Source organism: Pezoporus flaviventris, unplaced genomic scaffold (genome assembly GCF_033815535.1).
Source record: "Pezoporus flaviventris isolate CSIRO_AGI_PZ_B2104156 unplaced genomic scaffold, CSIRO_AGI_Pfla_v1 ptg000045l, whole genome shotgun sequence".
Taxonomy (NCBI): domain Eukaryota; kingdom Metazoa; phylum Chordata; class Aves; order Psittaciformes; family Psittacidae; genus Pezoporus; species Pezoporus flaviventris.
Window position 1 is genome coordinate 30,441,221 of NW_026892593.1, and position 26,845 is coordinate 30,468,065.

The following is a 26,845-nucleotide window of genomic DNA, read 5'->3' on the forward strand; positions in this document are numbered from 1 at the left end:
CTGCTGATTCTCTGGTTTCAGAAAATCTGAAATAAACATCCAAGAAATGCCATAATTTCCAAGTGTCTTGAGAAACAGAGTATGCCTACACTACGCAGTCCTACTTTACACTGAAAATATTTCCGAATCTCAGATTTCCACTTAGCATGTTACAGCACGTATCAACATCTCTCATTGCGTTTGACATTGCAGATTTGACTTAATTATGTACAAACATCACTCCTGGTTTGAAGATGCTCCAGCCAGACAGCTCTGGCTGCTCCATGCATTTCCCCTGTATTATATCAAGTACCACGTAAGCGTTCACAAGGAAAGCTCTCTGTTGCTCCTCTGTTGCAGTACAGCTTGCCTTAATTCTTAAGCATCTCCCTTTTACCCAGCCTGTGTTTGCACACCAGAAAAAGGCTGCACTCGTTAGAAATCACTTCTGCAACTGCCAGCTCACAGAAACTCCCTGCACGGCCTCGAGATCAGTGAAAAGGAACCGCACACCGCTCCTTGGCGACCTTGGGATACCACATTAGACATTTTGCTCTGTGGCCCTCCCCAGCTGTCCCCAATGCTGCCTCCAGGCCAGGCTGTCAGGAGGGAGCAGGGTATGCTGTGGCATGTGCCTGAGCAACACACCAAACGCCCTAATGCCTGGGTGGGCTTTCCTCTAGCTGCCTTCAGGAACAAACATCAATCAGCTAGCAAAGACTGCGCCTAAAAAAAACATATATAACAGAAATATGAGCAAGGCACTGGTAGCTGCAATGTTTTTCTCTCTTAACTGACACATCAGTTCTGTACATTGCCAAACAAAGGGAGTTCTGACTAAATATTTGTCTCCCAATGTCTTCCCCTATGAAAAATTAACATGCACAGGATCATGCAGATGAAAAGGGCTAACAACAGAGGGGTGGTATGACAAGACAAAACATTCATTAAGGATTAAAAAAGGAAGGGTGGCTTTACACGCTGCCAAAAGGCTTTTATTTAAACAGGTTATTGCATCCTGCCCCCACTATAGACAGCCACATGAGGCTGAGACCAGAATAAATCTCAACTCTATAAAAATTTACTGACAACACAGGCTGAGAGAAGAGCTTGTTTACCCTCATCCTCCAGCTCTTCCCTTCCTGCAAAATTCAGCAGTTTAGTGCTGCATAAATCTGTTTAACATTTCCTGCGACTTCTCCATCCACCTCACTTCTTTGGAGACCCAGAAACTGCTACCGCTTCAAGGAAAGCTAGGCAATCCTTGGGTTAGAGGACACCCCCACCCCAATACATCTGGAAAAGCAGAGGACACAGAGAGGCAGGAGAAAGGCGACAAGAGGCAGTTACACCATTTGGATTTTCCAAAATGGGGACTGGTGGGAATGAGGGGCAGGTCCATGAAGAATGGGTGTGCTCCCCACCACCACCTAAAGGGGTTGGAGCAGCAGGGATTCAGGAACTGCAGTGGAGGAAGAGCACTTCAGCTCTGCTTGGCCCCCATTCACCCGGCAGGGCCATGGCACACATGCACCAGGGGAACCCCACTGTTTTCCAACTCTCACAGCCCCGAAGCTCTCATGTTGATTCAGCTATGGCCACAACCAGTGCTCCTCTAGAGGCCACAATAAAGGGATAACTTTTCAGTCAAGCAAGTAACTCAGTACTTGTCTCATACCTGAAAGTTTCAGATTTCACTCTAAACTACCCAAGGCCACCCTGCTGTTCGCCTTTCTCCTTTTGTTGGCATGAAGAATATTTTTTGTGGTAAAAGCCAACCCAAATTCTGCAAGTTTTCATGAACAAACAGGCTGCACAGAGGTGGCCCAGAATGCTTTAGGTTCAGTTAATCCTGTCTTGGGCCAGGATGGATTATGTGACTTAGAGTCCTTGAGAAAACCTTCCTCTCGGATCCTGCTGTTTGTTAAAAAGCTATCAACCAAAAAGCTTCCCCCCTTTGCTCTTCACCATATCTTCACAACATCTTCAACTCTAGTTTGAAATTAAAGGTTAAGCCCTGGAAGTGCAAGAAGGAGTTGGAGCAGGTGTCATTTATGACAAAGGAGAGTCACAGATGAGACAGGTTAACCAAGCTGAACAGATCCAGCTGAAAGCATACCACAGCCTGAACTAATGACAACACCAGGCAAAACAATGAATTCATCATTGAATGTGGAGGTGGCATGTCCACCTCCACAATCCCCAGAGTCTAGTCCATGTGGTTCTGTGACACCAGAGAGTGACAAACAGGAGATTAAACTGGGCAGTGGAGCAATAAGCAGGATGGACAATATTCAATGCCCAGCATAAACTGGCAATGTCAAATAAAATTAACATGGCCTTGAGTGCTGTCCATGCTTTGCTCAACCCTCTCACTGAGCACTGATGGAAACAGCTCTCCCCAAGAGGTGTTGTCAGATGATATAAAGTGAATGATGAGGTGCATGGTGGGGAATGATAAACATGGGGAAGAGCCCAAACTCTGTCAGGCCTTCCATGTGATGGTCATGCTGGAGACATTAGACCTTATTTGCAGACGGCCTCCCTCACTGCCCTCGCCATCTCCCCAGGAAAAGATGTGGAAAAAACCTTATCCCTAGGTGTCCCTTCCACGTGCCTCCCTAAAACAAGGATGTGCTACCAAAAACACCAACGTGGTGTGTTTCCACACCACCGGCTTGATGGTTTCATTGCTGCGCTGACTGTCCTGACAGGGTGAAAAAGAGGCCATGGAAAAAAATGTCAGTTACATTTTATCTGGAGAATCATTTGACAAGAAATTGATGGAACAGTGTGAAGCTTTCCCTGGTGTGGGGCTAGGATATTCACTCAACTGGAAGGAGGCCAAAGGGTGGAAATCAGAAGGGCTGTAGATGATTCAAGTGGAAATACTTTTTAGCAAGAGACCTTTCACAGTTTATAGTCATTCCTGTTCACAGGTATTTAAAATACCTTCCTAGAAACTAGGATAATTATTGTCTCACCCTCTATGCTGGACATGCCATTCAGCAAGCTTTTTTAACACCTTTTGTTAAGAAAGATAACAGTTGGAAACCGAGAAATTAACCTGGTGCTTTTGTACTTCTACTTAACATGACTCTGGCAGTATGAGCTGCATCCACAAGACAAGCATTGGAGAACCCAACCAAGCATTGACATCTCAGAAAATCTGAGGTGTTTAGCTCCCTGCCCTATTAACTTCTGCCTCCCACCCTGCTATATTACCCCCAAAATCCAACTGCTTGGCAGAAGAGATTTTGCCTGACAAGGAAGAGTGCCACGGCTGATGGAGCCAAAGAGCTCTTCTCCAGTGCAGGTCAGGTGTCCCCAGAAAGGGAAGGGCTATAGGGCACCACACAGGGACATCAGCACCATCCTCACAAGGACTTTGCAAGGACCAGAGAGTTTAATGCCCCACACCTGGAGCAGCAACAGAGTGTCTCTGCTGGGAAACTAAACAGGCTTCAAATGAGGCACCAGAAGGACCTCCAGGCAAATATTCAGCTTTTTAACCAAGTCCCTTCATTCCACAGAATTCAAGAAATGTTAAATGCTTTTCAGCATTTTAGTTGGAAAACAACTTGAATGTTAATGTTAAATTTGGACTGAAAAGCTTTACCTGACTGAGGTGCGCTTTTTACACCAAAGGACATGAATAATCTAGTGCACAAAGTGCATGTTTTTATCCAAAAGGTTATGTCAGTTTTAAGATTTCGGTCAAATTTTAGGTATACACAGGTTAACAAGAAAATAGTAAAAAGATGCTACAAAATTCAGAGGGGTGCCCTTGAATGCCTTATTTTCTCCTCTCTTTTTACTGTTTTTTCTTTTTCTCCTGTTAAAAGGATAAACAACAGTGTTAAGGGGGGAGATTTCAAAGTCTGTAAATGTTACTAGATGAGGAACCTCAACTTATCATTACGGAAAAAGGGATTGGAGAGATTTCTATCATTTAAGACCCTGGTCTTGCCAAAAGCAAATGTAGATGAATGCAGACTGACAAGCCCTGGAACAAAGAACCAAACTGACAGAGTACCAGCTAAAAGAAAGATTCTGCAGAATAAAAAGGGATTGGAAGTTATTACAGAAAAATCCTTTAAAGCCTTTAGCCAAGTATCCAGTTGTAGTAAAGAAAGCAAACAAGAAGTTAGGTAGTATTGCTAAAGGAATATAAATCAAAGCCGTTGATATTATCACTCTAACAACACCGTAGCTAAATGTGCAGAGGGAATACATGGTATGCTTTAAGTGCACATGTGCTAGAGGAAAATACAGCTTTTTTTAACAGGTTGAGCAAAAGAGCTATGAAATACTAAGAGCAAATGCAAGCTTTTAATCAAAGTCGAAGTCAGAGGCACTATCCGAGGTCTTTCTGCCAGTGACCCTGACTGGTTAGATGAAGGATAATTTGAATTGTTACTAATAGTTTTAATTTAAGTTTTGGACATGCACAGCTTAGCACCGTCATCAGAGAGTGGTAAAACGGAAATGCGATACTGAGCATCCCCAAGAACTCCGTGTGAGATGGTCTTAACTGCTCCTGTAGGACAGACTGGCTACAAGTGAGTTTTCCAATCCATAGCAGTTGCAGTAACGAATGCTGTCCTTGATCACTTCTCCAGCATTTGCCAGCAAATCTTGCAAAATAAGGAGAATATGTTTTCCTTTTCTTCAGTTACAATGTGCTTTTCAGCCTTAATTAATAAAGGTAGCCAGCAAGTCACTGAAATTGCAGGATTTTCTCTCAGTGCCTTTGTTAAACTCCCTACAGGTCATTGAAGATCTAACTTATATTACCAGGACTGCATACACATAATTAAAAGTAATATTGATAACATAAGAGTTACAGTATTGTCTAGTTTAGTATTGTTTAACATAAAATTGGTACGCTTTCCTGCAGATTAAGAAATTCTGTGCTGAATGTTCTTAGATCATGTTTTACAGGTTTCATGTTTACAACGTAAAACTATGGATGTCTAACTTAGTTTAGAAGTGGAAAAGGATGAAAGAAAATCTTTCAGGGCAGGTTTGGTTTTGTTTGGGGTTTTTTTTTTTTTCAATGCACTTCCTTAAAATATTTGTGATCCTGAAAGTCTTTTGGAAGAGCTCAATTATATCGTTGTATTAATCGTAAGTGCAAGCACTCCCTATGTTAGTTGCTACATCGGTTAAAATTTCACTGTTTCTTGTCAGAGACAAAATGTTAAAAGAAATGGCAATCCAAAATTCACTCATTTAGAGAATAATAAATAGCTAAAGACTTCGATCAGGCATTCCTGCCCAACTACAATCTACCTCTGATATCAACAGTACATGAAAACCTCAAACAGTGTATTCCCTCACTGAAAACAAAACTGCTACACCAGTTTCCAAGGGTTCTCAACAGAAAACTCTTAAAGAAAACACACACCAGCTAATCGCAGAAGTTGAGGTAGATTCCATTCTTGCTCTCAAATGTTTATAAACAGCATCGTGAAGTTAACAGAAACAAGAAGCAAAATGAAATTCAGGCGAAAAGAAGCAGCACTAGGCAATCAATAGAAAACTATACAAGGGAGAAAATGAAGAAGAAACTGATAGAGGAAATGAGTATGATGACATTTTACAATCCCAGTCGCTTTCATGTTCTTTTAAAATATCCTTAGTGACTTTTTATATGAAATATATTTCTCTGATAGGGGTTATGTATGATACAGGTTATTGCATGATGCAGCATTTCTGTTTCAGACTTTGCCATCTGCAGACCACCTTAGCCTAGTAATTATTCTGAGCTTGATACCAGGTTTCCTCTGCCAGGTCTTCTGTTAGGATAAGAACTAGAGCGGTTTACACCTGCTGGGAAGCCAGTCCTTTAAATCATGTTTTACCTTGCTTGCAGCACATGAAATGATGTCTCTCAGAGCATCCTTGGAGGCCCTTCTTGAGATCAGATCTCACTGCCATGCAGAGAGGAATCCTGCAGTGTCCCATCAGCATAGCTGGCATGACATGGACAAGTGCCGGGGGCTGGCCTGACTGACCTGCAGATGCTCAATGCAGACAGGAGAGAGCCTTTAAGGCAGCACCACATGCCAGAAGGGGAAGAAGACCAACCATATGCTACTAATGGTTGATACTGAGCCTGCTGCCAGGGAGGCACTTTAGTTTGCATAGACTGTAAACATGCTAAGCCTTCAAGTCTAATAAAAGTAAAGAGCATCACTGAGAAACAGCATCAAGAGCTCCACCTTCTCCTTGCAACACTGAGTTCTGTACCTGTGTCTCCCCTAAGATTAGTGTGACCTGCCGGTGGCTGGGGAGGGTGCTGGGAGGGCTCAGCATGACTGAAGAATACTCAGTTGATTGCCACTTTTCTGTACTGAAAGCTGTTTCTATATTCATGAACTTATAGGAACTCTGGGGCTGGTACCTCCTTTTGCTGTGGATTCATACAATTCCCAGGAAAACAGGAGTTGCTGTACAACTGCAGCAGCATAGCACTGCCACAGCAACAGCATGGGAACAATGCAAACGTCAGCCACAGCACTGAGGTCCCACAGTACATCTGCCTGTGACTCAAGCAGGAAATCAGCAGACTTTCAAACAAAGCCTGGCATGAAAAAGCAATTTAAACTCCAAATCAGCTGAAGTATAAAATGCTCTCTCACAGTATTTTTAAGAAAACAAAGCTGTAAGGCGGTGTCAAAGTCATTATAAAAAGATACAAAATGTTTCTTCATGTTTATGTAGAGTTTTCCAAACGAAGGCAGCAGTCTGTTTTGCTGTGTTCAGAACTGCTTTCCTAACCCACACTAAGTGAATAATGCTTTTCACACAACAGTGAGATAAATAGCTCATGCAGACATTCTTGGTTCTTCGTAGAACAAAGCATCCTAAGAACCCAAACAGTTAACAGCTGGTAATTCCTTTTATCTTTTTCTTTAAGAAATGGGATGCATAATAACTTGGCCGAATGGTAGAATATGTCATGAACTCCTTCCCCTTGGATATTTAAGAATCTATAAATCACTGGCAGGTAAGTAGCACATGAGCATCACTGCCTCGCACAGGTTAAGTCACATCTTCTCATGTTCCTGTGCATACAGGAATCTTCCCTTTGCACATCTTCCCTGAGAAAATATTCTTTGTCAAGCAGATGTTTGTTTAATGAAAATCAAATCCTCAGTGGATAACAATATGTAAAATATGATGGAAAGCAATCGCAGAATCAACTAGGTTGGAGAAGACCTTTTAAGATCACCAGGTCCAACCATTATCCCAGGACTGCCAAGATCACCACTAAACCACGTCACTGAGGGACTCATCTACACAGGTTTTGAACACTCAGGGATGTGGATTCCACCGCTTAACTGGGAAGCCTGCTCAAATAACTGAGCATCCTAATATCCAATCTAAACCTCCCCTGGCACGGCCTGAGGCTGTTCTCTCTTCCCTATCACTTGTTAGCAATTGAATGAACGATAGCAATTGAAGACCTTCCCCACCTTCCAGTGTTTTGTCAGTGTACACAACTGAACCTCCTCACTGGCAAAGACTTGCATTATTCAATCAAGCCTAGAAGTCACAGGGAAAAAAAAACCGTAAGCGATGGTTCAATTAACTCCTAAGCCTTATTCCTAGGGCCATCTGCACTTTGCTCAGAAGCAGCTATCGGCACCTTCCCACATGACTAACAGCCATTAAAGATCCGCTTCCTTTCAGCACCCCCCAGCACAAAGCAAACACTTAATCACATGTAACAATACCATCTAGTGGTAAAACACATCCATTACACTTAGAATCTCCATCCTGTATTTTCTCGCAGGAGTACCGGGTACACGCAGCGAGAGCAGGGCTGCCAGAAAGCATCTCCTCAAGCTGCCTGAACACACACATCCCTGCCCAGTACCTGAACAAACTCATCATTCTTCGTATCATCTAAACATATTTTAAGCTTTAAGCATATGAATCATTTCATGTAGAGCAGATGAGCTTATACCACTGGAAATGATATTAATATATTGAGGCCATAAACCATCACCTAAGGAGCAAAGATACACAACCAGACTGGAAGTCATTTCAAAGTGCAGCATACCTGTTAGGAGTGTGCTGGCCGTACATGTGGAACAACAGTGTGCCCACAGCTTCTGTGTGCCATGTGATAGTATAAAGTGCTTACTCCTCTCTACACAAAGACAGAAATTGTATTCAGGTGGTATCCTGAACTGACCTCTTTGCATGACTCCACTTACCCATGATATCTAAAAAGAATGCAAATTGAACATAAAGGCAAATAGTTACATTTAACTGCAATCCCTTTAGGAGAGTGTGAATGGTGTGAGACCACAGAATAAAAGCTAGAGTGAATCAGCAAGGCACAAAGAGGACAAATGAGAAACAGAAACAACTTGTTCTGCAAAACAATAAATACCAGTTACACTGATGATGCAGAGCTAAAAAGCTATTTGACATGAAATAAAATTATTCAAAGTTAGAATCCTGTACTAATGAAATGGGACAATTTGCTCTACTTCAGTGGGCTTTGTGGAAACATTAGTACATTGTAAGCAACATATTAACACAGAGTGCATATTTGTGAAGGACGAATTAAGTCAATACTCAAGCTGTAGGAACGATTCAGCACATAAAGCAGTGCCATGTAGAGGTCTGGCTTGTTATCACCTTGGCCTCTTGAATTTTTCTTTCTCAAAAAGAGCTAGCTTTGCCAAAAAGCTGAAACACCCCTATAGTTAGGAAAAAGAAAACATTAACCATGCACCCTTACACAGAGATCCATTTGTGGCAAGATACGAAGTTCTGCTTATAGTGAAATGGGAGATTCTACAAAATCTCTATTGCTTTAAATATCTTCTTATAAAATCAAGCAAATTGCTTTTACAGAACATGATGATCTAGAAGCCTTCTTCAAACCTCCACTGGAGCTGTTGCTTTTCTGCAATATACATATTCATCCAAGAATCCTGAAAACTATTTAAATGCTCGCCTTTCTCATACTCAAAACCCCTTAATTATCTAACTCGACAAGACCATCATGCAACTATCACCCTGTGGAAAAACTGATGTTCTTCAGAACCTCCTTTAACCTCCTTCACTTCACGAAAAGATCAGCAAAAGAAGCAGATTTCCAAACTTTTTTAGCCAACAATAACAACTTCCTACTAAAAATGGCAAATCAGCAACAGCGGTGAATCCAACAATGGTTTAGAAGGTTATTAAGAGGTACCATGTTAACAAGGGAATATGGTGCCAACCTCTCATGAATAAAATATTATGGATAATATTATGTTTTAAGAGATTCTGAGCAGAAATGCCATATTGGCATCTCTCCAATGCATCCTTCTGCCACCCTCACACAATTACATTATCATGAGTTTCAATTTATTATTTTAGATGTTGGTTATCAGCTCTAATACACTTTGGTTTTTAAATCTATTCATAAAGCTCTTTACATGGACAACTAAAATTAATTTGAAACTCAGCCTGAACAGAATCAATATTTGGTTGGTATTTGTAATTTATTCAAGTCAGTCTACGTAGGGAAAACATTAGTTTCACTGCTAAATTTGAAGCAGGAATTGACATGTTCTATTCCCCAAGGGTTAATTGAGACAATTAGGATCTGAAGACAGAATACCTGGTGACACAAGATGCCAGAAGCAGCATATCTGCTCTGCTCAGCTCAGCTGCACTGTTCCTCATGTCAATAATCCATACCCAGGTCTCTTCAAAGTTTCAACCTGTCAGTAATGATGACTGGCTAACATAATTTCATTCAGTGCAATCAAAATGTAAGGCCAGGCCTTAGAGTTAATCTACACCACCGAATGAAATTACTTTTCATTTTTTATTTTCAGAGAAAAGTTATGTTTACAGACAAATGATTTGTCATTGATTCTTTGCTGTTACCTGCACTTAAATGAATACCTTATGACATAAACTTCAGTGCACACAACATCAGACTGTCATAATTGTTATAATCATATCATAAAAAGCTTCTTCTAGAAGCACTAGCAGTAGCATTCAATCATGGAAAGTAGCTTTCCATCATTCCCACCTTCGTAATGTTTAAAGACAAAAATCACAACCTAACATACAAAAGCAAATATTGAACAGGAAAACATTCATATCTCTGTATCTCTGAAGATTTATTACAGAATTACAGAGAAAAAATCCTGGAAGGGGCATGACTTAACATTTTCATGTCCAAAAAAACTGACAAATGACATTCTCAACTGGTTTAGTAGATTAAAAGAAGTGGCTGCAAAAATTTCATTATACAGATTTCAACATTCCCTGACACCTGTTGAAATGGCACCTTGGCAGGATATGAGTGATCAGGATTTCTGAAGGCGTTAGGGAGAATGCCTGTATACTGGTACTGGGTAGGCCAAGCAGGACGATGCTCTCCAGCATCTGCTATTCACTGACCAGGGAGGTGAAGCTGGGGATGTAATAGTGGGTGGCAGCCGTGGCTGTACTCACTGTGCAATAGCGGGGTCCAAGATCCCAGGCAGTGAGAAATGCAGTACTGTAGGGGTCCAGTCTAGAACCTCTCCTGTTTAATTTGCTTATCACTGCCCTGGAGGAGACACACAGGTTGCACATGACACCTACTGGTGAGGGGCCAGCTGATATGCTGGAGAGCAGAGCTGTCTCAGAGACCCCAAGCAGGCTGAAGAAATGGGCTGGGAAGAACTTTGGGAAATTCAGCAAGGAGAAAAGCTAAGTGGTGCCCCAGGGAAGGAAGCACTCCTGCTGCCGCCCAGGATAGCGAGGAACAGCCTGCTCTGCAGAAACATCCCTGTGGGCAGCTAAGCATGGACCAGCTCTGTGCCCTAGCAGGAGGGGCAGCCAGCAGCCTCCTGGGCTGTACTAGCAGGGGCACAGCCAGCAGAACAAGGAAAGTGATCATCCTCCCTTAATCCTTCATTCAGCACCCACTAGATTTCATCCAACTGTGTCCAGTACAAGAAAGACATGGACAAAACTGGAGGGAGCTCAGCAGAAGATCCCCAAGATGGTTGGGGCTGGAACTGTTGCACTACAAGGAGAGGAAGCATGGCCAGCACAGAAAAGCTTTGGGAGTCCCTAACAGCAGCCTGACAATGCCTGCAGGGAGGGTAACAAGAAGATGGAGAGAAGCTCTTTATGGCATAAGAACAAGAGACAACAGGAATAAGCAGAAACGAGAGGTTCAGAATGAATTTAAGGAAAAAAATTCCCCCTGAGGGCAGTCAGACAGTGGAGTGGATTGCCCACAGAGGTTGCGCAGTCTCTCCACTTGGATTTTTTCAGGCCAAGATTAGATAATGCTCTGCACAACTCAGTCTGACTTGAGACCTCACCCTGGTTTGCTCAGGAGTGGACTTCTGAGGCCCCTTCACCTGAATTACCCTGTGACCCTGTGGTCCTAAGACTAAGTGATAAAAAAATATCTCTCATATCTTCCTACAGGTAGCAGCCTAAAAACCAGTTAAATAACAAGATGCAAGTAACTTCCATTAGTTTGAAAGCAGAGTGTTGAAATTAGCATGTTAAAATTAGTCCTAATAAATACAAATAAGGATATACTGCAAATACTTCCTTTTTGGCATTTTATGCATTGTCAAATATTCCTAATGAAGTATTGTCACTATGTTGAAAAGAGTCATGCAGATAATGGATTACTCCCCTTCCAGCTGCACAGTAATGATAACCCCCCAAAACATCTGGATATTCCACAGATTAAGGATTCACTCACTACAGAGAAACTGATGCCCTTTTCAACCAACTCTTTTGTTATTTTCTCAACTGAAAGGGAAGGAAGAACACACATAAGCATTTGCACTACCAATGTGCACGTCTGTTCTGTTCCAACATTAGACAAAATTACTCTTTTTTGTTGTTGTTGTTGTTATGTTCATAAAGATTATTTGCAACAGATTTTCCTTCATTAATCATCTTGGGTTTTTCCTTATTGTTACATTTATTAGTCACCAACAATTTTCAAGAATCCTTGGAATGTATGTTAGAATTATATGTCCCACTGCACATCTTATATACAAGCAATTAAGAAACTACTTCTACATAAGCCACAGTAAAATTTATGGCAATCTTCACTAATTCCTGGAAAATAATTTTTCACTCATTCTGAAAACTGCAAATCTTCTTCCCACTATCTGGATCATTCTGAGTTTTTAAAGAGCTATTATTCCACAATCACTATCGTAATGACAACCTAGAAATAAATTCAACCAGGTAAAAATTACAGCGTTTAACTCAGCATTACAGCATATTTGCTCTGCTACCTTTCAATCCTTGTTTCTAAGCCAATAGACCTCTCTGTGTAATATTTATCCCCATGACAAATACTTGGAATAAAATGATGCTTGGACACAAAATATTTAAGTACATGCCTAATCCAATTTGCAGTACTTTTATGTGGACCATATGTATTCTGGAAATACAGTTCAAAACTCACCTTTTTCCATTTCTCTCATGGCTGTACACTGTTGAAGTGTGACATGCTCTTATGTTCCTGGACAGGTGATGAATAGATGTGAGCTGTTGACACTTCAGATTAAGTACCGAGGCTGATGCTCCCATTGAGATGTCCCCTATGAAAGCATGATTGTTCATAATATTTTGCTAAATCCTTTATTTTCTGGTGAGGCCTATTAATCTCATCATAGGATCTGAGGACTCTTTCACCTCAGTTCTCTCTTCCATGAAACTCTCACCTAATCCTTGTCCTTAGTGAAAAAGGATGCCATTTCTTTCCCAGTTCTACCATGTGCCCTTGAAGCATCTTCGTAACAGTCATTTCAGCAATTCAGAGTGCAAGAAACACAATGCTGTGAAGATGAACAGGAGATGAGGTCAGCGTCTTTTCATGGGATGCAGAAATCAAATGGAAATACCACTAGTGGCTCTGTTAAGGCAAATAAATATGAATGTCCATGTCCCATCAGAAGAAGAGAACCTGCTACTGCGTTATGGAATCACAGAATGATTGAGGTTGGAAGGGACCAGAGGTCATCTAGCCCAAACTCCCTGCTCAAGCAGGGTCACCTATTTCATCTTCCACAAAACAGTTGCTGAATACTTGAAATAAAACTTACAGATGTCTGGCAAACTTCTGCTTTTCACATTTTTTTTTTAAATCCAGGATTTTTATCCTTGCATTTTCTTATCTATGTATCAAGTGAAAAAAAACAAAAACAAAAACCAACAAAACACAAACCAGAGGCATGGTATAGTAAGTTTAACATGAAAGATCTGAAATACGCAGCTGTCACCTTAACTTCTATCTTCTGCATGCAACTTGGTGATCTTACAATGGAGAAGTTTTAATCGGATGTATTTTTAATCCTTAACCAAAAAGCTCAAAAGAGACAAGGTTTCTTCAGGTTGGTTTTTAAATAGAACTACCGAAAAAGACTCCATCGACAGTTACAGAATCATAGAATAGTTAGGGTTGGAAAGGGCCTTAAGATCATCAAGTTCCATCCCCCTGTTGCTCTGCAGAAGTTTGGCTGTTTTAGTTTAAGTTTCCTCTTACACGTGCAAAAGACAAATGAGGGGCATTCCCTTAGACAGAGAGATGCAATCACTAGGCACAAAGCTGACACAGAAAGTCCTCTTCAAAACTTAAGGCACTCTAGGCAGTCCCCTTCAATGAAAAGATTTATTTCAAGAGACTGATGAGGATAAAGTACAGATCATCTGCAGGATGGCTCAAAGCACCTGATGTCGGTGCTCTGAACTGCCTTCTGAATGTGCCCTATGGCCCTTACTGACTGTAGAAGAAACCATGGGAGCACCAAGATAGACGCCTGGAACAAAGGAATAGTAATAAATTCTTTAAACATAGCAACAATTTTTGGGTTGCTAAAGTACTTGATGACAATTTGTCCTCTGCTGCACTCACGTACTGTCCCACAGTGGTTCTGTGTCACTTTTAAAGAGCTGAAGTCTGCTGAATTTTTGCTCCTCTCAAAGAGCCTTTTAGGAACAGGACACGTATAAAGGTGTCCCAGTATGCAGAAGCTTAGATCTGCCATACCCTTCTCTGTGGAAATCTTTGTTGCATGCCAGTTCACTCAGACCTAGCTTTACTATTACATAGTGCCAAAGAAAACTGAGCATGTTTACTGGGAAATAGACATGGAATAAAACTGCAAAACAAGAAAATTAACTGAATTCTGTTAAAACTGTATTTAAGAATAAAGATTTGGTTTCTTCATTTTCTTAGCTAGCTTCTGTCTCTCCTTCTCCTAGTTTAGCTGAAAAGTCCCTAACTTAAAATGGAGTTTCTTTGTCCAAAACGAGTGCTGTTCATGGAGGAGAAAAGGAACCAAGGAATCATAGAATCACCTAGGTTGGAAAAGACCTTTAAGATCATCAAGTTCAACTATTAGCCCAGGACTACCAAGACCACCACTAAATCATGTTACTGAGGGCCTCATCCACATGGTTTTTGAACACTTCCAGGGATGGTGATCCCATCACTTTCTTGGGCAGCCTGCTCCTGGTGCAGCACCAGCAGCCTTACAGGCCTCAGTGTTGCTAAGTTCTTCTGCATATTTGGATATAATATTACATTGTTAAACAGCATTATCTAGGGAGAATTTAGAAATACTAAAGACACAAACTGCTTATTTCACTCATAGCTATTCTTTTTCTATGAATATCCTATGACTGACTACACTATTATTACAGGTGGTAAAATATAGTACAGGACAGTTCAATACAGCAGTGCATCCTCCTCTGTCTGCTTTTGGTGCTTCAGGGTACATTGAGGGACATCGTCACATAGGTTCCCATTCCCCTGACCATATAGTAAACAGCCAGAAGCCAGCAGAACCAAGTATACCATGTCAGCTAGGGCTTCCTGAGTCTCCACACAGCCTGAAACCATGGCTCAAAGACAGGTACTATCTCGTTGCTTACTGCTACCTCTGAAGTGTCACACAGACAGAGCCTGTAATACTTTCACACAAGTTAACCCAACAACAGGGTGCAGAAACAACACCAGAGGTATGTAAAGGGGGAATCACAGCACAGAAGAAAGGAGAGAAAGATGGAGAAAACAAAGCAAAAGGCAGGAAGAAGACTGGCCTGGTAAGAAGAACAGGGGCCAGGTGACAATACATAACAAATAAACTTAGGAACAAATGCTTTCTTCTCCCCACAATCTCAAGTCCCCCTGACATTACAAGGAAGTGTGGGGATCTACTCCATCTGACAAACTATAAAATAAATGCAGAATCTCACCTTTTCCTCTTCATGAATTTGCCATGCCAGATCAAAGAAGTGGGAATTTGGGACCAGTGCAGTACTGATGCAGTTGGCAGAGCTGTTTATTTGAGAGGCTAAATTCAACCTTCGCTTGGTCGAATAACTTAATTGTGCTTACTGGGAGCCTGCTTTATAAAAGGTTCAATTCTTTCCACTGCCAAGAATCAGAGTTTGCTTTCAGCATGTTGAAATTATCTCAGGGGAAGGCTTTTGTGAGCCAAACCATTACAAAAGTATTCTTAATTGCTTTCCACACTCTTGTTGAAACAGGAGATTATGTAGCAAATCCACATTCTAAACCAGAAAAATTAAGAAGAGAGTAAAGTGAAAAAACAACCTGACAGATAAAAATAATCTTAACCACGTACCTTAAATCATCACATGTAACTTCAGACATTAAGAGTTTCTAACGGTCATTGTGCCCCCGTAGAAAGATATGATCAAGTTGTGTTAGCAACAGAACGTACACTACGCAGATCTATTTAAACAACTTGTACAGGCCACTATTTGAAAACCATATGATTGGTCCATACAGATGCATATTATCTTTATTTGTAAACCGTCCTATAAATTAAATAGAACTTGTAAGATATCGAGAGCCTTCTGACAAGTAAGTAATTTTGCCTTTCTCCTGGTTTGCTTTTATTAATATGTCAGAAGTTTCAGGAAGGATTAGATTGTCTTTTATTCTAGAATAGCAATGCTGACACAACAATACCAAAGCTATCATTGAAAAATGTTAATCTGCAGATAGTTTATCTATTTTACTGAACCACAAACACATTTCTTCAGGTTTTGGTGACAGTGGCTCAGTATGAAGGTAGTCAAAAGGAGCAGCTGAATACAGCCTCTGCAATCAACAGCCTTATACTCTTCAAAATGTCTAGGATTATGTCAAGAAAATTCAGAGAATTTCTCAAGTTCAGAGAACAAGGAACCAGAAAGCTTTGAAGACAGATTAGTTAAAAACAGCATGTCCATAAGTAGTATGAATCATTTAACACAGATATGGGTGCAGATGGGTCAGACAGATATCACTCTAAATTCACATAAGATGTGACAGGTTCTGTCTCTTCAGTGATTCTTCTGTCAGCTCGAATAACTTGCAGAGGAATATATCTGCTTTTTCCCCACTCTACAGATGCATCTCATTCTGTCATTTAATAAATATAAGTATCTGAGCGGAAGCCTCTTCTAAATCTGTTCACAAACACACTCGTGCATGTTTGAAAATAATTGTACAGGAAGCTCTTAGCGTTATAAAAGAAGCATAATTTATAAGTGTTCCCCAATCATTTTCTCTGTAAACAGAATAGAAGAAGAGCAGCCCATAATTAGTGGTAGCTCAGCTTAAAGCCAAGGAATGTCGATAAACCAGAAAATTTAAGAGTCTCCCATAAAATCTTCCAGACTCAAAGAAATCTTAGGGGAGACACTTGCTAAAAGAGGCACATGAGATGCCATACAGGTTAGCTGATGCACATCACATTACATGCTCCCGCCTACAACCACGTTTAAAATTAGCATGCCACTCACCAAAAACAACAGTTTTTCAGTACACATTGCTATTTCATATTAAGGTGGAGAGAGTTAGGCTGAAGCAACGCACGTAGAAAAGTAAAACCTCTGTAGGCTCTCTACTACATCTGTATAAAATACAGCTACAGAGCTCACAAGCTTCCCTGGTGAAGTATGTTTGTTTGTTTGGAAGTGATTTAGAGATACTTTGTCAAGCTCTCAGTCAGAAAGTAGATTTTATTACATTCAATCTCATTAAATAACTCCAAATTAAATTTCTTACAGATTAGACATATATCCTCAGAAGCTGGATATTTTCAAATTCGGTTGATACACCACAGTTGGACATCTATGAGGCCTTTGACACAGCACTGTTGGACATATTGATGAAAATGCACTACAAAAAAAAATCAATTCAGGACATCTTAAATGGATTAAAAACTGGTTAAATGAGAGATCTCAAAAAAAAAAATTTTCTCCAGTAGTGCTGTTTCTAGTGGAATCCCATAGAGTCTATTCTTGATCACAGATAAAAAATATTACTGTGTAAAAAAAAACCACACCACACAGCTTAGTGTCATTGGTAAACTTGCTGAGGACGCACTCAGGTCGTGTCCATTTCACTGACAAAGAAGTTAAACGGTGCCAGTCCCAGTACCAATCCCTAAGGAATGCCACACATCACTGATTTCAACTTGGACATCGAGCCACTGACCTCCCCTCTTTGAGTGTGACCATCCAGCTAATTCCTAATGCATCTAGTGGTCCATTCATCAAATCCACGTCTCTCCAGTTCAGAGACCAGGATGTCATCATGTGGGTCAGTGTCAATAGGTTTGCACAAGTCCAGTTAGATGACATCAATCATTCTTCCTTTATCCACCAACGGTATTATGCCATCACAGGTCACCAAATCTGTCAGGAACAATTTGCCCATAGCGAAGCCATGCTGGCTGTTACCAACCACCTCATTTTCCATGCGCCCTCACGCAGTTTCCAGGAGGATTTGCTCCACAATCTTGCTAAGCATCAAGGTAAGGCTGACTGGTCTGCAGTTCTCAGGGTCTTCTTTTTTATTAAAAATGGGGGTTACATTTCCCCATTTCCAGTCAGTGGGAACTTCACCAGACTGCCGTGACTTCTCCAGTATGATGGACAGTGCCTTAGCCACTTCCTCTGCCAGTTCCCTCAGGACACACAGATAACCTGGGTAACCTGGTCTTATTTGAATTCCTGGTATTTTTAACAGAAAACTGTATAGCAGGGTTGAATAATTCACATCATACTTACTGTATGAGAAACTTTATTATGAAGAATTTAGGAGGTAAGATGATTAACTAACTAATCCTAGGCGTGCAACATGGTACAGTGCCATGACTTATATATTTATTTTTAATAACAGTTGAACAGGACATTGATGGGAATGCTGTATTGTGAATTGCAAGGTATTACATATTACAAGGCCATCTGCAGAGTGAATGAAGAGGAAGAGCGAGAGAAGTTCCCCCAAACCTCTCTCTTTCACCCTGCTGAACAGTTCTTTGGGGATTAAGAGACGCTTCTGACCCCTCCTCCTCCATAAATACAGTAGCAGATGTCAAAAGAGATTGCTGGTAATTAGAACTAGAGAATTTATTTAGAACTAGAGAGCCAGGATATATAAGCTACTTCCCAAGCAACTGTATCACCACCTACAAGTACAAAAAAACAGAATCATATGTGATTTTCACATATAAGGCAAAAGAATCCCACTGTATTTACATAAAATAAGACAAAATGGCCAGGCCCCACATAACGTATCAAACATCGTTTAGTTGATCTGTACAAACACTGAAGCTTGTAGCTGAGGTGATAAAGAGGTCAAAAAAAATAAAATAAACCAAAAATGTTTTCTGTTCAGCAAAAAAAGAAAGAACTGCAAAAATTGTGTTTAAACTCCTAAGTTTCATTTGGGCCAAAAGGACATTTTTTGATAGCTTTTGTGTCACGTTACTCAATTATTTTAGAATGAAGGACACTTCAAAAGAAAAATGTTGTTTCAAAGTAAAAATCAAGTAATTTCATTTCTGTAACATTAGAACATTCTGTGTACTCCTGAAAATAAATAAATGTATGTTTGCCGCAAAAACTAAGAACATTTTTATGTTTTAAAGGATCCTTTTCTTTCCTCAACCAAATCTGTTTCTCAGATTGCATCTGATTTCACATTTCAGCCTCTCCTCACAACATCACTGAACCTGCAAATCAGGTGAAAATATATTTCAGGATATGTAAAATAAAAAGGTTATGCTGTGTAAATTACAATCTCCAAATGTCAGTGCTACATTACTGCATACTGTTGTTCACTGATCTTTTCCACCATTCCTGCTTTGAAAGCCTGGTGTAAAGACTTTAGGAGAGGTGAGGCGAACATTATACTTATCGGTATTTTTCTCTTCTGCAATGATTATACAGAGAGAAAGTCAAAACAAGTGTAATGACTCATAAAAGATTAGCAAAATGTCACATGTAAGTAGTGCTCTTGTGGTGACATCGACAGAGCAACCTCACTGGTAAATTTATGTTTCACAAACCGAAACCATGACAGAAAATGGTAAAAGACTGGAGAAAAATCTCAGCCTAATGTAGCTCTGAAGGGAACTCACAGTTGTCAAGCTGAGATGGGAAACAGTTGTTCCACTCCAATAATATTGTCATGGTATGCATAAATAAGAAATGCATGTAGGTACACCTCCATGCTCTGGTCACTCTTACAGTATTGATTTCCAAAGCCCATTGGAAGATTACCATAGCAGCTGCATGGCTAAATCCCAGAGACAGCAATAAGCATCTGAAGCATACCTTTAAAGTCTCTTACTTTTTAGTCTCATTAGATATAATGAACTCTTAGATCTGTATTTAGACAAACCATATGCAACATTTAAAAAGAGCATCTCAAAAGAAAAAAAGCTTAAAACTTAATACAAACTTTAAAACCCCACTCACTGAAAGCTAATATTGTGAAAAGTTTGTTCCATCCCCTTTTGATTGACTAAGACAGAAACTTGAGCATAAGCTTGTGATGCCTTTCTCGAGACTAATAACGTTTTATTAACCTAAACATTCTGTTAAAAAAATCAGTTTCTGCCTTGTATTTCTCAGCTGGGACCTCTGTCTAGAGTGGAAGGTATATTCCACCATTGTCACCGGTACTTTCTGATTTCGGTTTGTTTTGATCGCAGTTCTGGAGCCCTGAAAAATAGATTAATGTGAAGTCTTGAAGAAATTGTAAATAATGTGAATCACATTTAAAGGGAAGAAACAGCAAGGATTTGTAATTTTAAATGGGCATCTTAAATTGTGTATAAAATTCATTGTTAAACAGCATGGTTCTTTTAAAATAACCCAAAATTAGCTCTATTACTAAAGAAAATCAACAACTGAAGCATCAACAAAGAGTAATAAGACTTTTTTATCCATGAGGCCTCCACATCATTCCTCACATTCACACTTATTGAGAGAAACAGAATAAATTAGGAAGAACAATAACCTCCCGAGTAGCAAGCTCAGAGGTCCTCCAAAGAGACAGTTCTTATAGTACCAGATCTTGGACTGAGATGTTATGGGGAGTGAATTTGGTCCAAGCAACCTGTAATCATATCAGGAGTCATCCTTACCAGGCAAAAAGCTGAAGGTGTGTTGCCACCCTCTCTTGTCAAGAAAATGCATCATTCACAATTGACATCTTTTTTGAAGACTTTTACTTCACCTTAGATCCACAGAAAGCTGACATGAGTCCTTTCCCTTATCAGAAGGCCTTCACAGGTTTCTCAATCTTGAAACCTAGTCTGTCTGCTCATGAGAGCCATTGTGCGGGGTCAGACTGAAAGCACATCTCTTCCAGTAAATACTATCTAACCATCAGCAGCAGGAGCATTGTAAGAAGTTTACACAGATCTTTTAACAGGGTAAACATACAGGGATAATTTTCCCAGAGCATGCTCCAAATCTCTATCAATTTGCATCTCAGTTAATTTGTCAGGCAGAGAGGGCATGGTTCTTTTTAATAACAATTGGTGGAGTTTTCTTCAAGGAAGTGACCATTTCTGAAGCCATGTAAATTTTTAAAGAGTCCACAACATCCTGCAGCAAACAGCTCTACAGCTCAACCCCATATAGAATCATAGAATCATAGAATAGTTAGGGTTGGAAAGGACCTTAAAATCATCAGGTTCCAACCCCCCTGCCATGGGTAGGGACACCTCACACTAAACCATCTCACCCAAGGCCTCGTCCAACCTGGTCTTGAACACCACCAGGGATGGAGCATTCACAAGTTCCCTGGGCAACCCATTCCAGTGCCTCACCATCCTAACAGGAAAGAACTTCCTCCTTATATCCAATCTAAACTTCCCCTGTTTAAGCTTTAACCCGTTACCCCTTGTCCTATCACTACAGTCTCTAATGAAGAGTTCATCACCAGCATCCTTACAGCCCCCCTTCAGATACTGGAAGGCTGCTATGAGGTCTCCACGCAGCCTTCTCTTCTCCAGGCTGAACAGCCCCAACTTTCTCAGCCTGTCTTCATGCGGGAGGTGCTCCAGTCCCCTGATCATCCTCATGGCCCTTCTCTGAACTTGTTTCAATAGTTCCATATACTTTTCATGTCTTTATGGACTTGTTTCAATAGTTCCATATCCTTTATCAGAACTGCACACAATACTCCAGGTGAGGTCTCACAAGAGCAGAGTAGAGGGGCAGGATCACCTCCTTCGATCTGCTGGTCACGCTCCTTTTGATGCAGCCCAGGATACGGTTGCTTTCTGGGCTGCAAGCGCACGCTACAACTGGCTCATGTTCATTTTCTCATTGACCAACACCCCCAAGTCCTTCTCTGCAGGGCTGCTCTGAATCTCTTCTCTGCCCAACCTGTAGCTGTGCCTGGGATTGCTCCCACCCAGGTGTAGGACCTTGCACTTGTCATGGTTAAACTTCATGAGGCTGGCATCAGCTCACCTCACAAGCGTGTTGAGGTCCCTCTGGATGGCATTCCTTCCCTCCAGCGTATCAACCGAACCACACAGCTTGGTGTCATTGGCAAACTTGCTGAGGGCGCACTCAATCCCACTGTCCATGTCAGTGACAAAGATGTTGAACAAGACCGGTACCAACACCGATCCCTGAGGGACACCACTCGTTACTGGTCTCCAGCTGGACATTGAGCCATTGACCACAACTCTTTGTGTGCGGCCATCCAGCCAGTTCTTTATCCACCGAGTGGTCCATCCATCAAATTGATGTCTCTCCAATTCAGAGACAAGGATGTCGTGTGGGACAGTGTCGAACGCTTTGCACAAGTCCAGATAGATGACATCAACTGCTCTACCCCTGTCCATCAGTTCTGTAGCCCCATCATAGAAGGCCACCAAATTGGTCAGGCAGGATTTCCCCTTAGTGAAGCCATGCTGGCTGTCACCAAGCACCTTGTTGTTTTTCATGTGCTTTAGCATGCTTCCAGGAGAATCTGCTCCAAGATTTTGACAGGCACAGAGGTGAGACTGACTGGTCTGTAGTGCCCTGGGTCATCCATTTTCCCCTTCTTGAAAATGGGGGTTATATTTCCCTTCTTCCAAGAACTTCACCTGACTGCCATGATCTTTCAAATATGGTGGACATATCATGCAAAGAACCTCCGTCTCCCTCCAAGACCTAGCCTGATTGTTCTCTCCTTTCACCTCCTTCGTCCATGGACTTGGGGAGTTAGTTCTTTCTCTTTCAGCTTAGTTTTTTTCTCTGTCCAACCTAGGGCACTTGGAAAATTTCCTGATCCCTGGCTGATCAGTCCTGTATGGAAGACAGTTGACTACAAAACCTGATCCCTCCAAACATTGTGAATTGCATATGCCACTTGCCTGTTATATTCATGCTGATCTCAAGAATATTACAGGACTCTTCCCGATGGACCACTGAGGTTTCCATCTTTGTAATTAATATTCTTGTTCTCTGGTTTTGTTATGTGAAGAAAGTGTAGGTCACAGTATCTATCACCTTATTTGGACTGAATGTTTGCAATGCACTGTGCTTATTGTCTTACTAGTTTCTCAGGTAGTTAAGATGCAAGATGTGGTAAACAAAAGTCAATAGCGTCACCTTTAAAAATAACACCAAATCTGTCATGATAAGCCGTAAAAAAAAAACCCTAATTGATCCTGGAAGCATGTTGTAATGTATTCCCTAAAACCCACATTGCTAAGCATATGAGACAAATACCTAGGAGTCATGACATGATTTTCAATTACTGGAGTCTGAGTGAGATCCCCAGCTAAAAGAACATGCTCTGTCGAGTGCCTGAGGAAAACCATAACCTCCACAGGGCATCATCTTGGAAGGTACAGAATCTGTTGTGAGCCTGAAGGAATAATTAACTAGAGATGGTCACGACACTGCAGACAGATGGCAAGGAACTAACCAGGGAAATGAAGAAGTCCTTCCTCAATGCCCTTTTGACAATCTTACGCAAACAGCCTTCCATTCCAGAATGATCACATAAAGTGAAGTTGAACCAAAGTAACCTCCGGTATCAAAGGCCAGCTTAGTCACCACACCTGTTATCTCAAAAAGCCCACACTGAAGTCCCAAAACAGATTTCTGACTTTGGAGGAAAAAGGTTTTATTCAGTTCATTACCAGAATAATGACAATTCCAAAAGCATGAAAATGAAGTAAAGTTGATACTTTCTTGTAGCAGTGTTTTTTTTCACTTGTAACTTTCACTGGGAATCTCGGTCAAAGAAATCCAGCGTCTACCTAGGATGAGCAATCTTTAAAAGATACTTTCAAGAAAGCATCCCTACAGAGGGGAAACAAGATCTCTGAAGAAGCCCTGAATATAGATCATTCCGCCACCCAGACACCTTCCAGTGAATGCTGGATGAGACACTCAAAATGCCCATCAAAATCATATGCTCATCAAAAAAAAAACATAACCATTACAATACTATACAGTTCGGTTTCATGTCTATTTACAAAGCTTTTTTTCCCAGAAGAGTGCAAATACTCAGTCTGGCACACGGAGCTTTGTCAAAATTCCTGCTAATTTTAACAGATCTTAAAAAAAAAATTATTTTAAATGAAACACAGGCTTAAGCACAATTGGCCCAGCTTTGTATTTGTACAAAGATCTCAAAGTCTTGCCACTTCTGCAAGCAGAACATTTAAAAAGCCCTTGATGGAGATTTTGAAGCCTGAGTGCTCAAACATAGGTCTGAGGTCTTTCAGAATGGCACAAGTTGCCGGAAAGCATATGTTTAAAATCTGAGCTATAAAAGGTAGAAAGGTTTGCTGAGACCACTGTTTTCCCTGTGACATTACAGGCTAAGTTTCCCAGCCTTTCTTGGAGGCTGAACAGCCATGAAAAATTCTGCTTACTCAGTGGCACAGACAGAGTGCTCTAAAAGAGGTCTCAGCACCCGGTTTGGTGCAAACTGCCTGATTTTTGCTAAAGCAGCAAGAATTGTCTTGTGATAAGGAGGTGTAGCAAGTACATACTGTCAAATGTTCTCACCAAAGCTGGTAGAGATAGAAACATCCCCTTGACAATTATTTGACTTCCCAGTGTGTCTTTCAGGCGATACCCTCTGCCAAGACCAGCTTCAGTTTCTCATACACACTGAATGAACAGTGCCCTTCTCTCGGTTTTAATCTTGTTATAAACTCTGTGAAAACTCCTATGAAGTAACACTACCAAAAGCAGCCTAACTTATCTGCAGTTTCCAGGAGAAAACCTTCTTGTATAATCACAGTATGGACCAGGACAGATCCTGGTTCAAAAATAAAAGGCTACAATGTGTTACGTAAATCTGGGGGTTGAGTGAAGAAAGGGCAGTGATCTGAAGGTCATCAATATTCTGGCTATGCTCACTCCATATGCTCTGAAGTCCAACTATAAATAGCCTTCAAAATGCTACACATTGCAAGAAAGTTGACTAACCCAGCTCTCACTTTGTAATGTGAGGGTAAAAGTCTAATGATGCCACAGAAGGGCAGTGGAAAAGAGCTGCTGAAGTCATGTAAGACATCTGCTGAGAGGGTCCTAGCTGTGAATTTCCATAGAGAGAGCCTGCTGGCTTTAAGACAGACAAAGAAATGAGAAAGTACAAGGCCAGCCAGAACAAGGTCAGCTCTTCGTGGGGAGCGAGCAAAGCAGCTAAACACTGATTTGAGTGGTCTATGGGAGGGAGAAAGGAACAGCCACACACACCTCAGCTTCCGCACATCCAATTCCCAACAAATTCTATAGCTGGTTACGACTTCAGAGTAATTCCCTTTCACACGTCAAAACAAGTCACACATATTTATACGTTCAGGAGTCAAATCACTGCAAACAGAACCTGGGTCATCTGCCACTTTTTGCAGATCATTTACTAATACATTTCATTGACTCTGAACCGTATTTCCAAGAAAAAACTATTGATGTGCTGGTCTCTGCAGCCTTCTTGCTCCCTCTGTTCCCTCACAACTCTTTTTAACCTTCTTGTGCTCTTTCCAGCTGCTGGCACTGCCAATTCAAACCATTACCCTAACCCTGGGCATCCACATTCCAGGAAGCAGCTAGCTAAAACTGGACACAATCACCAGCACTTACAGTGCCAGAGTTGCTTCTGTCACACTGCCCTTGCAACAACTCTCGGTGAGTTCTCAATGTGACAGTAAAAAGGACTCTGTGGTCTGTTTGGCTTCACAAACAAATATCACCCATCACTTCAGAAATCACTTCTCCACACTCCAAATTACAATTTTGGATAGAGGCTGAATTGTAAATAAATATCCCAAGAGCACGTAAAAGAGAAGCCGACTCTTTTCCCCATCTATAACAATCAAAGCAGGTGAGCCACAGATTTCAATAGGCAAGAAAAAAATCTAACCATTAGCTACACCTGAAAGTACCCTCAAAATATCCAAACAAAGAAAAAAAAGCGCTATAAATTACTTTTTCTTCAAGGACATTACCAAAAGATATCAATTTAAATAAACTCCCCAGAATCACAGCCAATTTATCTTGAAAACAGAACAATTTTTTTTATGAACAGTCTTCTGTTCCAGGCAATCAAAGAAAGCAGATTATGAAATCTAGTATTTGATTCATTTTTCACAGGCACAGTGCAGAAAACATCTACGCTTAGGCCACAGATCCGTACACACAACACTTTCTTTGAGAAGTCTCTAGATGAGCTAAGCTCATTGACCTAAGATTTTGTGGATTTGAAGTTCTTGAAGGACAGCCAAAAGTTTCACTTCAGTTCACTCCGGAACTTAAGATCCTGCTTCTTGTTCCTAAAATACTTAAACATATTTACATTGCATACAACATTATGCTGAGGTGCATGAACTGGGAAAGGTCCTTAAAGGAAAGAAAGGCATCCTTAAAGTTTTATTTTCTATTTCAAATTAACCACTGAGGGCAGATTTTATTCTAAAAATAGGTTTTGAGCTCAGAACTGGAAAACATTGTGGGGTTTGTTTATTTATTTTTAACATGTTGTCACACTCTTCTATCTATCACTCCTGTCAAGTTGCACAGGTTCAATTACTTGGCCCCTATGTTTGCTATAAAACACATTCTGATTGTATGAGGATGACCTTTCTCCACAGAACTACCATCTCATGAACATTTTCTCTCCATAAGCCCTTTGAGGGACACATTATAACTGAAGTGGGTAATTTTAGTAGACTAAGTAAGGATTCTGAAAGCACTTACTTGGCTTCAGACAAAGCACAAGTGTTGCATACTGCACTGGAGTGCTCATCAATGTTCCATGTTTATTCAGAGCATCAAGGACTTTTTCTGAGAGTTTGCTGCCCCCAAGCAGCTCCCAGATGGCAGATGCTGTGTCCCATGGAGTATGTTTTCCTTCATCTTTTACAGGTCCCATGTCAAAGAACAAGTATCCTACCCAACTTCTCTGTACCGTTTCTGGAGAAATTTCTGTGTTACAAATTGAAGGGATGAAAAACAGCACTTTCAGCCCAGACCTGTTATAAAAAGGAAGCCTGATTTACCAGTCTTCCCACAGTATGAGGTGCTCCAATTT

At 40.9% G+C, this 26,845-nt stretch overlaps 1 protein-coding gene across 6 annotated transcripts in view; it reads right to left on the bottom strand.

Annotated features, from left to right (window-relative positions):
• The window catches only part of TAFA2 (TAFA chemokine like family member 2), a 202,533-nt gene that overhangs the window by 152,880 nt on the left and 22,808 nt on the right, over positions 1–26,845 (bottom strand). The window lies entirely within an intron of this gene.